Raw genomic sequence first — 16,532 nt, forward strand, 5'->3', positions numbered from 1 at the left:
CACGCGACACTTCCGAGAGGGAAGACCGTCGTGTTCGGTGTATGAGTCTGGCGCATCGTGCTGCATCTTCAGCAGCAATTTGAGCAGCAGTTGGCATCACTGTGACACAACTAACTGCTATAAATCGAGCCAGACTCCCACTACCACACATTCCTCTATCCCGAAACTGCCACCATTTCTGACTTCAACTGTGTCGAGCGATAGCTCATTGGAGGCCAGGATGGACGTTTTCTGATGAAAACCTGCTTCGGTATCAGTGGCGACCGTGTGTTGGTCAGAAGGAGGCCAACTGAGAGCTTGCAACCAACCTGTCTATGTGCTAGACTGAATCTACACTGGGAGTTACGGTCTGGTGTGCGATTTCGTATGACAGCAGGAACTCTCTCGTTGTTGTCCCACGGACCCTACTGCAAATTTGTATGTCAATATGGTGATTAGACCTGTCAGGGGCTTATATTCTTAGCCAATAAACAGATTTCAATAATACGTAGAAAGTGTATTTTTGTGCAACCATGGACTTTTCTAGAAAAATAGGGTAACTTAGATCGTCATTGATGTTTCTTGCAGGATTCTAGTACGAGTCGATTACGACATATCGTATTTTGAAAAATTTCGACACCGATACTTGATTGTGCCATTCACACTGCGTAGTTGCTACGTATGATGTTGTCGTTTTTGCTTACAGTGCGCTTGTGTGCTTCTTGAGTGCACTGCGACTTGGTAGTCAGTTAGTGTGCGACAGTCGAAGCAGTAGGGCGTGAATAGGAGACGAGATTTACCAATTCAGAAAAAACCAACATGCTCGTGGTATGTGAAGAGTGTAGGAAGAATGCAGTTCGTTCTTGTACGGTGTATGCGTTAGGATATCCAAATAGATGTCGACAGGTACTCGTATTTATCAACCTCTTCAAACAGTACATGGAAGTGGTAGTGTAAATCCTAGATAGTGTAATACAAGGAAACAAGTGAAGACAGAAGAGAGGGAAACTAATGTTCTTGCTGCTGTTGCAGTTGATCAACACGCTATATCCCCCACAGTGGCACGAGGAAATGGCATGTATCAGTCAAGAGTCATACGCATTCTTTATAGAAATGGATTCCATCTGCCGTGAGAGCCTGTTCATACAGTATACCTCCTACGAGTTGGTGGCTTCTAATAGGTGTCGCAGTACAATATCCCACTGCTGCTATCTCCTCTCTCACTTACGCTGTCTCCTTTTGTCTGTCTTTCCTACTGTCGCTATCTCCACCATCCTGCCTTGGACATGGACATGTGTAATGTCCTTAGGTTAGTTAGGTTTAAGTAGTTCTAAGTTCTTGGGGACTGATGACCTCAGATGTCAAGTCCCATAGTGCTCAGAGCCATTTGAACCATCTCCACCATACCTCAGCAGCTCAAAAATTCTTGGTGGGCGAGGAGGGGGGGGAGGGGGGACGAGGGGGAGGAAGAGTTTCAATTTATTTTCCCCCCTGTACCAACGTGTTTAAAGTTTTGGTCTGAAATGCACCCTCTACTATTACTATGGAGCAAAGTTCGCCAGTCTGGGAACGTCCATACCCCCTTCCCCATCAATGCTATCTTCATTCTCCATTCATCCTTATTTTTCGTTTTCAGTCAAGAGCTGAATGGCAACGATTATGAGACTCGTGTTAACTTCTGTACATGGGAATTAAGGCAGGATACTCCAGATGTATCGAGTATCTTGTTTAATGGTGAAAATGGAAATGTGCGTTTGGCGTCATTGGCCGGGAGGCCCCTTGTGGGGCGGGTCCGCCTGCCTTGGTTCAGGTCTTATTACATTCGACGCCACATTGGGCGATCTGCGAGCCGGATGGGGATGAAATGATGATGAAGACAGCACAACACCCAGTCTCTGAGCGGAGAAAATCCCCGACCCAGCCGGGAATAGAACCAGGGCCCGTAGGACGGTAATCTGTCATGCTGACCACTCAGCTGTCATGGCGGACTTGTTAAATGATGAAGCCACATTTACCAACAGCAGGCAGGTAACCAGCCAAAACATGAACTACTGGTTTGCTGAAACCCCCAGTCCGCCTAGTCAAGTGGAACGTCAACGTCCATGGAATGTGAACGTGTATGGGATAGTGAACCTTCTACTCATAGGTTCATTTTTTATACACAGAACACTGAACGTGCGCAAGCACTGCAGCCTCCTAATAGAGCATCTTTCGCTGATTCTAGAAGACGTTCCTCTGCAGACTAGGGGGAACCTGTGGTACCAACATGATGCCTGTCCAGCCTATAGTGCACCAGGTACTACTGGATGTCTTCAGGAATTGTTTCCAAAACGTTGGATCGGACGTGTACACTGGCTAGTCCGTTCCCCGGATTTGACCGTTGTAGACTTTTTCTGAGGGGAAAGCTCGCTGCCTTCAAGGATGTGCCAACGACACCCAACGATATACAACCAAGTATTACTGCAGCCTGCTCGGACATCTTTGATGAATTGCTAGCCCGTGTGCAGCACACGCTTCGTACCAGACTGGAAGTGTGTGTTGCTGTTTTACCTGCAATCGTTTTGAACACAACGTGTGATGGTCGGTTGTCTCTTTACTGTCAGAATCCACATAACTAGAGCACGGACCTGTGTTGTTCTTTAGTGCGCGTTACCACAATCCCATCCGATCACCGAAGTTGTCGGGCTTGTCTAGGACTTGGATGGATAACTGCCCGGGTCTGCCGAGCAAGACGAGTGCAGTCAGCCCTTGTATGGCCAGTTGATAAGCTACCTCATTCAGAAGTAGTGACGGCACTGGTCAAGAAAACTGGAAACCGTCAGGGGAGTGGTTGCTGACCACATGCCCCTCTGTATCCGCATCCGGTGACGACTAAGGGCTGAAGATGACACGGCGGCCGGTCGGTACCATTGGGCCTTCAAGGGATCTTCAGAAGGTGTCGTTTTTTGTGTTACTACAGGTATTCGACTAGTGTCGGTATGGGAACTATTCAAAATACGGTATCTTGTAAATGACTCGCACTAGAATGCTACAACAAACAACACCCACATTCGAATTTACACTATTGTTAGTTTGTTAACTTCAGTATCTGGGCATTGTGTCACTTAAAAAGGTATATGCTTATACAAAGAATACAATTTCTACGTAATATTACAATCTGTTGAACCGGCCGGGGTGGCCGAGCGGTTCTAGGTGCTGCAGTCTGGAACCGCGACCGCTACGGTCGCAGGTTCGAATCCTGCCTGGGGCATGGTTGTGTGTGATGTCATTAGGTTAGTTAGGTTTAAGTAGTTCTAAGTTCTAGGGGACTGATGACCTCAGAAGTTAAGTCTCATTGTGCTCAGAGCCATTTGAACCATTTGAACAATCTGCTGATTCGCTAACAATACGAGCCTCAAGTATCAATCCATTCCGTGGAAAAAAAAAAATCGATAGCACCTTCCATTTCAGAAATATTTCCGGTGCACGTTTTAATGATTCTCCCTATATATATACCCTATGACATCTCACCACTGTCTGGGGTGAAGACAGTTCTATTCCAGTCAATGAAATTCGAGGCCAATGACATGTCTCGAGACGTCCCAGTGGCCGGATGCCAACCTCTAGTTCGCCCGCCATATGGCCCAACATTCAGGAGTGATGGTCTAGGACGCCATTTCATTTCATAGCAGGACCTCTTTGGTTGTCATCTGCGTCACTCTTGCAGCACGTATGTATGTCGACGATACTTTACGTCCCATTTCGTTGCTCTTCATGATAAGCCATCCTGGGCTTGTAATTTTAGCAAGATAATACACACACACACTCACACACACACACACACACACACACACATGACAAGAGTTTTTACTGTCTGTATCCAAGCTTGCCAAACCCTACCTTGGCCAGCAAGGTCGCTGGCTCGCTCCCCAATGGAAAACATATGGTGCGTTATGGGCAGGACTCTCCAATTGGCTAGGGATTTTAACGCGCCAATTGTACCAATGCGTTATTGATTTTCTCAATTGGTGAAGCTCTTTCTCTTGAACTAATCATCCAATTTTTCTGAAATTGTACTCATTTGTTTGTCTGTACATGTACATCATATCTACCGTCTTCCACTCCATTATCTTGAAAAAAGTAGAATAGATAGTGAGGTAATGAAAGACAAACAGGCACCTATCACGAGAAACCACTACCAAACTTTCTCGTCACTTATCAGTCCATCCTGTCAATGGACGAATCCTGGCCGAAATACGACAGGAGCACAGGTCGCGTACTTCATACCATCTTCCGACCCAGCGGGCCACGGCCCAGCCACCCGTCCTTACTAGAGTGTTGTGGCTCCTGTATGGACCCGCACTTTCGGCCGGAACCTAGAGAAGACTTGAGGAGTCGTCGTCGTGAGTATTTGATATCGCGGCTGGCCGTGAGCACATCATCTGCCATCGATCCCCAGCTTCACCAGTCCGCAGCGCCTCTCCCCCATAGCCGACTAGGGAAATGTTGTTCAGCCACAGCTGTAACAAGCTTGTCATCAGCATGATCCCAGCCTCAGTCAACACCTACGACACGCTAGCGGATCCATGTCAGCCAGTAATGGGAGCCAGTAGAGGTCGAAACATTTCCATCCTTTACCCACTTCCAGCACCTACCAACGTCACTTGTGGTAAATCACGAATCTAACGTAGTGGTGAAAATGAATACGCATATGGATACGCATATATCTGGGGATGGAGCCACATTCATCCTTTGCACGACCTCTGGCAGCCAGTCACCCGCTGACTGGTCCAGAAACCACGACGATGGCGTATGATTGATGAGTGCAGATATCTGAGCCACTTGTTCCGGAAGCGGCCGATAATGGCGTAGAGAGGCCATGGGAAACTTTGGCGAAAATTCCCGTACCTACATGCAGCATGGATGGACAACAGATAACATATTTAGAGCCAACTCCAAGGATACTAATCTGTGAACCAGCCCCAACGCAGCCATTGCCATCTTGCATGTGAGACGTATACGGAAGAAGCACTCCGTCGTCAGGCCGCAAGCGGCCCAACTGGACCATCCGACCGCTGTATCATCCTCAGCTGAGGATGCGGATACGAGGGGCGTGTGGTCAGCACACCATTCTCCCGGTCGTCATGATGGTTTTCTTTGACCGGAGCCGCTACTATTCGGTCAAGTAGCTCCTCAATTGGCATCAAGAGGCTGAGCTCACCCTGAAAAATGGCAACAGCTCATGGCGGCCCGGGTGGTCACCCATCCAGTGCCGGCCACGCCCGACAGCGCTTAACTTCGGTGATCTTAGGGGAACCGGTGTATCCACTGCGGCAAGGCCGTTGCCAGACGTATACAGAGGGTGAAACAAAAATGGAAAACCAATAACACGATACATTACCATTCCATTACCACGTAGCAGAACCGTTGGTATTCAAAACAACAGTCAGTCGTCCATAAATGGATAAATATAGGTCCTGTATGATTTTCAAGGGAACCTTACGTCGTTTATACTGCAAAATAGAGACAAGTTCAGGTAACGTGATGGAGGTGGACAGCGACCACACACCCTTCTCTCCAAAGAAGACCACAAACGCTAAATATTATTTAGATCTTTTGACATTGTTGGCTAGAGGAGATGCGACAGTTTATCCTCGGCCTCACAAAACCAAACCTGGATGATGCGAACTTTGCGAATAACTGCCCTATCGTCTTGGGAAACAGCGTCACCATTGAGGATCAAACATTGTACCATGCGATGGACCCAATCAACCAAAATACGACCTTGCAGAGTAAACTTGGGGTCCGTGCAATACCACGATATGTTTCACTGTTCGCACTTAAACTCAGCGAGAAGTTGAGAACAGTGTGGAACAAGATTCATCATAACAAATGACTTTCTTCCATCTCTCCAGAGCCAAGGTTTAATGGATTCAGCACCACATTTTAGTATTGCGGGCATTGCATCAATGATGAGTAGTTCTGGAATTCCAGCTCACCCTTCAATGCCCTGCTTGTGGACCTGACGTCAGTTCTGCAGTGCCTTTGCTGCTGTCATCCTCTTAATTTTCGTCATGACCGTCTTGAAAAATGGTCTGTCATAATCATTCATCACACATTTCTTGCAGCGTTGTGATTTAGCCTTTTACGTTTTTCATTTTCCCTCCGTGTGATATAAATCTTCTTCGATACCATTCCTCTTGAAACATGAAAAACTTTGGGTACCCTAGCTACGGAAACAACGACCCTATGGGCACCAACAATTTGTCCTCATTCGAATTAGTCTGAATTCACTCATGACTACGCACTTGAAATGTAATGAGTTGCCGTTTGTGGGCAGATGCAACAGTTCAACTTGCAGGCTAGGATAGCATCTTGGTTTATTTTCAAGCAAGTATTTCTCGCGTTGTTTCCATATTTTTGTCCAAGCGAATTTTAAGCCAATTCAACTCACAATCATGCTTTCGTTTGCAGTGTTAATAAACAAAGCGTATGATCAGGGAGTTGGTGCAGGGGGAGATGGACAGAGGGAGGGGGCAATGAAATGATCATAGAGAGGGGAAGTAGGAGAGGAACAGAGAGACAGAAAGGAGCAAATGGAGAGATAGTGGGGGAGGAGGTTATTGACAGAGAGATGGGGAGAACAAGATGAATAAAAAGAAGGATGAGGAAGAGATGGACAGAGAAAGGGGACAGAAGGAGATTAGGATGTATACCCAATTCCCAAAGGTGCTTAGCAATTTTGAACAGATGCCTGGTTTGCTAGTAATATACATATTCATGTACAATATATATTAAAATAATGTGTTGCCTTCATCCAGCCAAGCAGTTATTAGAGTGTTGTTGAACTTTTTGGGAACTTTGCAAACAAAGTTTGCCTTTATGTACTGTTCATATATATTCATAAATTGTATGTATTAAAAATATATAGCCAACGTCTGCCCAAATGTTTATTAAGGTATTGTGTAAAAATCTGAAATAAATCTGTTACTTATTTCTCAGTATTTTTAACAACATTTCCTCTTTTATAAATGGTTTGTGTTGGTCCAAACATTTGATAAATATTTGTTAGAAAATTTGAAATACATCAATCAAGAATTTTTTAAGATTTTTGGTAATAATGGTTCCCTATTACATATACATTTGTATGCCATATATATCAAGAACATGCACAGTTAATGTCTGTTGGAACTTTCATTAGAACATCATGTAAATGTTTCAAGTAAATTAGCAACGAACTTTTCATGATCTTTAGTAATTATGTTAAATGTTATATGATATATTTATAGTTACATATTATATATATTAACAAAATACTATGTCCATTCCAATGTTTACTAAGCACTGCGTAAAAATCTGAAGTAAATTGATCAGGAATTTTCGAGATTTCTGCTGACAGTTTCATCTTTATATAGTATATACATACTTTACACCACATGCAATAAAAATATATTTAGCCTATGTCTATCTAAAAGTTTAATATACTAATATGCAAAACTCTGAAGCAAATTAGTCCAGAAGTTTTCCAGAGTTTTATCGACTACACTGAAAAATATGCAGCATATATCTTTCTGAACATTTATTAGAGCACTGAGAAAAACTTTGAAACAAGTCACTGATAAATAATTCGAAACTTTTGCTAACAGTGTTTCCCTTTTATATGGTATATATATATATTTAAATACAATATATATTTCAAAAATGTGAAGCCTATGTCCAACAGAACGTTTATTAGGAAATCATCAAAAAATGTCAAGTAAATCGGTCAAGAACTTTTCAGAGTTTTTGGTAAAAATATATTTATAGCCTATTACATTCTTTATTTGTGAGGCCATATTGTCCATAGCCGCTTTATAGTTCTTGAGGAAATTTTTGTGCTGCCATTGCAACTACAAAAATGCGTGTCTTTTTCACCAGATGCGTTCTGCTTTATTGAGGTAAAGCATCATCAGTGGTCTGTCATTAAGTTATTTACATTTTGATTTACTTTAAGATCTAAAATAGTTCATTAACAATATTTTGGTTTGTGCTTTCTCTTGATTTCTACTTACATCTGGAAATGTCCTCTGCTAGCACATCATTGATTTTCTCTGATTTAGACAATGACAGTTTTGGTCTAATTTTTTGTTGTTCTGCAGCACTGTGCACATCTTACGTTTTCCATAGCACACTTTTTCACACACCACTGTTTTCTGTTTGTTTTTATACTTCTAAGTGTGTGTTGTGGTTCCTGTTTCATAGTGTTGCCAACATAACCTTGCCACTAGTTTGTCTTTGACCAACTATCTCTTTTTAATTAGATTATTGTATCGATTTAATTCTATTTAATTATATTGCTGTGTATGTATATACCATGTAAGAGTGGGGAAGGAATGGTGATGAGTTCTCTTTCTCTTTTTTGTGGGTAAGGAAGGGGAAAACATGATAAGTGGACATAAGTTATAGTAGTGTGATGGAGTGTGAGTTGATAGAGAAGGTGAGGAGAAAAAAGTGAAATGAAACTGGGGGGGGGGGGGGGGTGAGAGAGTGGGAGGAGCTGAAGGATAGAAAAGCCTCTTTTCTTTTTTAAGCAATTTCATCAATTATTTTATATAGAGTCTGATTTTCAATATTTATTTGGTCATCAAGCAACTGTTTATTTTGTGTTAGTGCTTTGTGTAAGAGGAAATTTTCTTGGAATTGGACAAGGTGTCTGTGTTAACTGATTCTTATAATTTCATAACTTTTTTCAATATTGCTTGGTCTATGGTGTTCTTGTTTAAGATGATCTGCAAATGTTGAATCGTTTGTACCGTATTTAAATGCTCTGCCATGTTCTTTGTGTCTTGCGTCGAATGTTCTGCCAGTCATTCCATTGTATACCTTTTCACAATCTCTGCAAGTGAGCTGATAGATACCAAATTGATGGTATCTGTCTGGTTCTGATTACAGTTTTGGGATGTACTTTTTTATTGATCTGTTTGTTTTGTAAGCAACGTTTATGCCTTGTGTTTTAAATATGTTACCTGTTTTATTTGTTGATTTGTTGTAGTAGGATGTTGTGTGCCATTTTTGGTAGTAGTGCAGTTTTTGTGTCTATTTTTAATGCTATTTGTCTTATAATGGCTAGCTCTTTCTGATAATCGGATGTGTTTAGTGAGATCCTGTTCAGTCTGTTTAACATGAATCTGATTGCTGCCTGCTTGTGATTCTACAGGTCGTTTGAGATTGCATTTAAGACAATGTCACTTGTTGTGGGTTTTCCGAATATGTCAAATGTGTGTTTGTTGTTGTCTTTCCTTATAGTTGTGTCTAAAACGTTGTGTTACTCTTCTTGTTCTTCTTCTATCATGAACTTTATGTTTTTGTGCAGTTGCTGTAGTCTGCTTTTAGGTTCATCTACTATGCATATTATGACATCCATGTATCTGCACCATTAAAAGTTGTTGTAGCTTTTCTTTATTACTATGTCTTCAAATATTACTTTTCCGGTATGTTTCATGGAAATGTTGGCTAATATTCCTGAAATAGGTGAACCCATGAGTAAAACTTCCTCTTGTATGCAGTATTATTGATTGAATACAAAATAATTTTGTTATGTTGTAAGATGTCAGGCAAATCCAACACCTTCCATGAAAACCCTGACATGATAGCAAATCCGGCAGTATATCACATAGCTCCAAATAAATCCTGACATTAAATTAACCAAAGTAATATGATCAATGAGTGAGCAAATGTAATACCACAGACTAACACAAGAACACCTAAATGCATGTCATACCTTCCCACCGTGAAACAGGCGCAGTTCCAAGGGGAGAAACAAGAACAGAAGCCGAGAGCAGAATCGTGTAGCCTAGGAGGCCCTACGATAAGGGACGTACACCCACATTGGCAGCCGACTGCCAAAATCACCCCCAGCCCATGTTAAAATATAGAGCCCTCCAGCCCATGTTAAAAGATAGAGCCCTCCAGAAGAACAGTATAGATCTTACGATAACACTAAAAGGGCCATACCAGCTGCAAGTTTTAGTGTGAGACTTTTCCGCATCTCTGTTACGTTGCAAACGTTAAAAACATTGCCCCACCACGAAAAGTATAACGTTTCTCATTGGATAGACAGAATTTTTGCAGGCGGAGCTTAAGATTAACATTGAGACCCTGATTGGTCAGTTGAATACACAGCCAGATAGCTATTTTTTAAACCAACTTCGGTAAATTGTAGTAAGGAGAAGTTAGGAGAGAGTTGCTTCCGAGACGGCGAGATGTGAGGAGCTGTGCCGCCCGCCGCCCCCTGACGCTGCCTAAACACCGACAAGGTGATGAACGCACACGCTGCCGCATTTTTGAGCGCATAAGGCTTCACTCAAAACTGCAGAAGTCTCATCTATTACATCCCCTCTGTACGTAATACTAGTGTCTATCATCAAATAGATCTCATCGTGTTCACATTTGCTACTTGAAAAAAATCTGAAACGCGATGATTTTTCTGTTACATAATTATTGGGAAGCCACATCAGCCACTGTAATTTACGACAAGTTAGATAAGTAATTATAGATAATTGAGGGTCACTGTAGATCATTTTGATAGTTTTCTCTTTTGTGAAACTTAATTTAAACCTAGATTATAGATGTGATATGGCATAGGTCATCCTTCGATCCATTGTAGAACTTGGAAACCCATTCAGGGAATATTCGTTCACATTTTTGGTGAACGCAGTTGGTTTTTATCATCCTGTATTAAAATATTTTCTTTTATCAATAGTGCAATTTATAAACAATGTTTTGTGAGTAGAATAAAATTTCCAATGGTAAACTTAACTGCTTTTCCGACGTTGTTTTACCAGCTAACTTAAAATAGGAAAGCCTTGAACCCCTTCCATTAAATTTAGTTAGTGTTAAGATTCTTTTACAGGGAGTGCAGTGGAGCTGACACTGAAATCATTAAGTATTTGATTATATCATCGCTAGTCTCACTGAACTCTTCTGAACTCTACATGTCATGTGTGGTCTGGCGTCTCCTTACCAGCAACAGGTTCCAGGTTCAAACTAGCCAATTTCCTAAAAAAACACGCTCAGAGCGTCGTTGCGCAAAAGTGGTAGGGAGACACGACTTAGAACAAACAGACACCATGCAGAATGTTAGAGAATGGTGACCCTGTCAGGAAGATAAAGTACCATGATTGAAGGTCGACCACATGCCCAACTAGATCAGAAAAATATACTGTTAAAAATTTTTCGTAATAATTTTTTTTATAGGCATAAATAGTTGAAAACAGTAGCTGCAGCGATAGATAGTAAGAAAGTATTCAAAAGAAAGTGAGACATTCTAGCAGAGACAATAGCATAATTAAGTTACGAATTTTAATATTGTTAGAATTAAGTTTTCTCTCCAATGCAAGTGCGCAGGTGGCGGGTACATCGTTGTCAAGTTGGTTCTGACCCAACAAGTAAGTGAATGGATTGTCAGTCTTGGTTATAATAAGTGTCAAGTCGTGTGAGCAAAAAGTTTATGAAACCTGTGAGATCGTATGAGCCCATGTTGACGCGAAGTAGGGCGCGTCAATTGCTTTTAAAACAGAAAATAAGGGATTCGGAAAGATTAGCAATGGCAGATCAAGACCTTGACCGAATTGAGGTAGAGACCCAGCATGAAGACGGACAGAAAATAGAGGACAGTACAACAGACGATGCAGTATCGCGAGAAACAGGACAGATAACGCACCATAACGAGGATAATGCACGCCAAGGCACAGAAAACGTAGGTTAGCATACGACAGAGGAGCAGGAAAGTAGAGAGACAGTCGACGAGGATTCTAACTTACGTCTTGAATACGTAGAACCCATAGTACAAGTAATCAGAGCTCCCTCACCATAGAGCACAAGGAATGTGAGAAGAAACGTGTCACCGCACAGTTCAATGCAATCGGTTGCAAACCAACACTTGGGCAAAAACACAGAGCGTAGGAACTCGGAAGAAAACGCAATAGGACCCACTAATCTGGCAGAATTATTACAACAAATTACGGAAATCATGACAAGGCAAAATAAAGAAATAGCGAACCAAATTAAAATTCAGAATGCAGAAACGACGACACAAATTGCAGAAACTTCGAGACAAATGCGTGAGATAAAAGAACAAAACAAAAAAATTCAGTTACACCTAAGTCATATTGAAGACGAGGCAAAAGAATCTCGAGAAGTGATAGGAAACTTAATAACAGGTCACAATCAATTGAGAACAGACACCGACAAGATACAAGTGGACGTACAAACATTGCATAATGACACTCAGGACGAGATCAAAACATTACGTAACAACACCCAGGGAGAAGTCAAGAAAGTAGAGAAACAGATAAACGTAGTTACTAGACAAGCAGCAGGTACAGCGCGTGAAATTGTTGAAAACAGTGTGTTACACAAACGCATCACAAAAGCAGGGCTGAAAAAATATGATAATCGCATAGTCAAAATAGAAGCGTAAACGAAGCAACAATTTCAGAAATTGCGAACAGAGTTGTTGCAAACTATTGAAGAGCGTAGTGAACAGGATCGAACAAGCACTGAGTCTGCAACCACCTCTGTATCTGTAACAGCACCGGAAAAACAAGCAATCAACGAAGATATTAAGATTTGCGATTCCAATCACAGGCGGAAAGTAACATACGTGAAATCAGACAGACTGCACAGCAACAAACACGTTTCGAAATTCTTGATGAACAAACGGCACCAAAAACACATGCAGAACCACAAATGTATGTTTCAAGACAGTCTGGATCGTGCAATGAAGCGGCAAGGTTAGCCAGACTAGATACCGAACCAATACGTGACAATGGAAAGCCAGGTCGCGAAGAGCACAGTGCAATGCATTCAGCTACACGTTCACAACCGATGGAAGAAAATTATTGCGTACCACTCCAACGATACTGCGCAAGGGTAGGCGGAAGTTACAGTGGACAATATCCAATGGATCTACCACAACCGGAAAGAACGACGGGAGAAATGATCAGAAACAAAAGTGGCGAAGAATCGCGAATTTCATATGGAACCATGACGAAGTACGACGACGATCATTTCCTCACAGTCAGAAAATTTCAACACATTCTAGAAGGAAACTCATCACATCCACGAACTTTTATTGATAAATTCCGAGTAGGATTACCAGAACACTGGACGATAGCACACAAATTAGACTTTATATGTGCACACATGTCAGGAACAGTCACAGAAACGATGCAGAATGTTGCAGCGACATGCCGATCGTACGAAGAATTCAGAGAGAAGTTTGTCTCACGATATTTGTCTCGCGAAGCACAGAACAGAGTGAAGTACGGATTATTACAGATCCCATATTTTGAAAATTCAGGAGAGAAGAGTCCCGTGAAATTTTTCGAAGTAATGGCAAAGAAAAATCAATGCTTAGATGTACTAAACAGTAACGGAGAGTTGATTAAATTATGCGCGATGAAGTTACCATTGAAATACCAGAAATCATTAGTAGGTCGCGAAGGCAATGATGTCGAAGCATTTAAAGGAATTCTAAGGGAACTAGAGTTTATATTTTCGGAAGATGACGCAAGAAAAAGACGAAGCGCACGTGAAAACGATGGCAAAAAGCAGTGGAATCCACAAGACACAGTATGAAGAAACAACAATTACGAAACACGTGATAACTTTGCACCAAGAAACGACAACAGATTTCAACAAAGAAACAGTTATGGATTTGGAAGAGAATACGGCAATAACTATAATTCTCCCAGGAACGGCAACAACTATTACAGAGGGAACAATGACAACCGGAACGGATATTGGAGAACCAATAGACCGACAAATTATCAACAAAGAAACCAATATCAACAAGCTGAGCAAGAAAAGAGAATACAGATAGAAGAGATAGCGGTAAGACCACCAAACCCCGAAAAACGTTCGAATTGACAGCTAAGCGCCCGTGCCAAAGAGAATGACGCACCGACCCAGAATAATTGCAGCACCTTGAACAGAGAAATAAATACCTTATCACGAGAAGAGAAGAGGGAAGAAACAAAACCGCAGGGACCAGATGAAAACGAAGACAAGAAAATAACAACATCGTGTTGGGACGAAATTAATTGGGAGAATACTGACGAGGAAGATGAGTTACCAGAGGCATGCACAACGAATGTAGGAGGAAAGGACGAAGTAATGAGTATTGCAGAGCTATTTGAGATGGAAACCAGGGAAAGCGAATTCAATGAGGATAATGTGCAGTCGACAGAAGTTGAAAATAAGTTACTAGTGGGCACACATATATAATGAAGGAAGTTATGAAGCGATAATTAGAGCATTTAAATGCGATTATGTGGAAGTATCGATGAAGAAGGAGAAGATAGACGAAGATGAGGAAAAAGTAGAGGATGTTGAAGAAAGCGTAAATGAAGGAAGAAATAGAGAAGAGGAAATAAAAGAAAGAGAAGTAGCAGTCGAAGCTTATCCTACAGAAAGTTCGAATTCACAAGGGAAATTCCTGAAAAGACTCATGTATGATTCAGTGGAGGATTCGTTGATGCAAGAAGAAGAACAGAACCAACCCTTTCAAATTCAACCAACTGTGAAGGCCATGGTAAAGCATATCCCAATCAATATTGTAATTGATAGCGGAAGTGAACTGACCGTGATCTCAGAAAATTTATTCATGCAGTGTAATGCCAATAAAGAATTGCCAGTTCTGAAAACATGTAAGATTAAAGTAAGAGGTCTTATTAGAAACAATGCTGCGGTAGTTACGAGACAAACAAGGTTAACTCTTTCGTGCCAAGGTCAAAAGATCGAAGCCAACTTCGTGATTATACCTAAACTAACTGTAGATTTGATTATAGGTGCAGATTTTTTAAATGAGAGAAGAGCGATAATAGATATGGGGAAAGGTAGCGTAACATTCGGGAATGTCACACTTCTCTTTGAGCAAAAGCTAAAATTAGAAGAAATACCAGTTACAAACAAACAGTTAAGAATGATGCAAGATAAAGAGGATCAAAAAGTAGAATGGTATGCACAAAAGCGGGAATCGCCTCAACTCATGTTAGAAGTCGATAAAGAAAGTGACGAAAAATTGCAAGAAGTTCAGGTAAAGAATCAGCACAGCATTTGAAGTTTATGTTGCAGATAAGATCGTCAGGGGAAAGAAGAATGAAGAAAGAGGAAGGTGGGGAAAAGAAAGTAGTTTCAATAAAAACAAAAACAAAAATAACACCAATACTAGCATAGATTAAGGTGAAGGGATAAAGCGTAGATAGTCTAACAGCATGAAATACTAAAATGCTATACACCACGACAATACACAAAAATAAAAAACGAATTTGAGGATTCTTGTAGAAGTTAAGACTCAAAATATCTTAGAACTGTAACATGGAAAGGGCGCAGAAATTTGTAAAGCTTTTTAAAAAGGCATAAAGCAATGTAGGTACTAGACATATGTTAGATGAATATAAGTAAAACTTTTGTAAGAACCATTGTGAAAACTCCAGCAACAACCAGATGCAACGACCCACAAGTTGCAACGAGAGAAGTATCAAGAAAGAAAAGGACGTAATTAGCAAGACACGATTCCTACAAGGCAGAAGCGTCGAGAGGAGGGAAAGGACAGCGAGACCAACAAAGTATCAGAAGTGGGCAGTAAATCTGCTGCTAAGCGGAACCACAGAGTGGCGGAACCTTGCTGGGACAGAACACGGAAGGCCAAGAGGGCCCCAGGACGCCCTGAATGAGCAGAGCGAGCAAAAAACGGCCCCACGAGAAGACCGCTTGGGCAAGCCACCACTGGCAAAAAAATATGTGTAAAAGTCACACTACTGCTATCAGTGCCATTTGTTGCATTGTAAAAAGTTAACTACATCCAGAGATATTGTAACCCAAAGTTGACGCTTGAGTACCACTCCTCCGCTGTTCGATAGTGTGTATCGGAGACCACCGAATTACCTAGGGATCCGAAGGGAATGGCGATGGACCTTAGGTACAGAAGAGACTGGAACAGCACATTACGTCCACATGCTAACACCTTTTTATTGGTCTTTTTCACTGACGCACATGTACATTACCATGATGAGTGAGGTACACGTACACACGTGGTTTCCGTTTTCAATTACGGAGTGGAATAGAGTGTGTCCCGATGTGTCAGGCCAATAGATGTCCAATGTGGTGGCCATCATTTGCTGCACACAATTGCAATCTCTGGCGTAATGAATGTCGTACACGCCGCAGTACATCTGGTGTAATGGCACTGCAGGCTGCCACAATACGTTGTTTCATATCCTCTGGGGTTGTAGGCACATCACGGTACACATTCTCCTTTAACGTTCCCCACAGAAAGAAGTCCAGAGGTGTAAGATCAGGAGAACGGGCTGGCCAATTTATGTGTCCTCCACATCCTATGAAACGCCCGTCGAACATCCTGTCAAGGGTCAGCCTAGTGTTAATTGCGGAATGTGCAGGTGCACCATCATGCTGATACCACATACGTTGACACGTTTCCAGTGGGACATTTTCGAGCAACGTTGGCAAATCATTCTGTAGAAACGCGAAGTATGTTGCAGCTGTTTGGGCCCCTACAATGAAGTGAGGAC

At 41.8% G+C, this 16,532-nt stretch overlaps 1 pseudogene; it reads right to left on the reverse strand.

The window, feature by feature from the left end:
- Positions 1-5,188: 5,188 nt before the first annotated feature.
- Positions 5,189-5,305, reverse strand: LOC124617292 (annotated as a pseudogene).
- Positions 5,306-16,532: the final 11,227 nt, after the last annotated feature.

The sequence above is a fragment of the Schistocerca americana genome, chromosome 5 (assembly GCF_021461395.2).
Source record: "Schistocerca americana isolate TAMUIC-IGC-003095 chromosome 5, iqSchAmer2.1, whole genome shotgun sequence".
Lineage (NCBI taxonomy): Eukaryota > Metazoa > Arthropoda > Insecta > Orthoptera > Acrididae > Schistocerca > Schistocerca americana.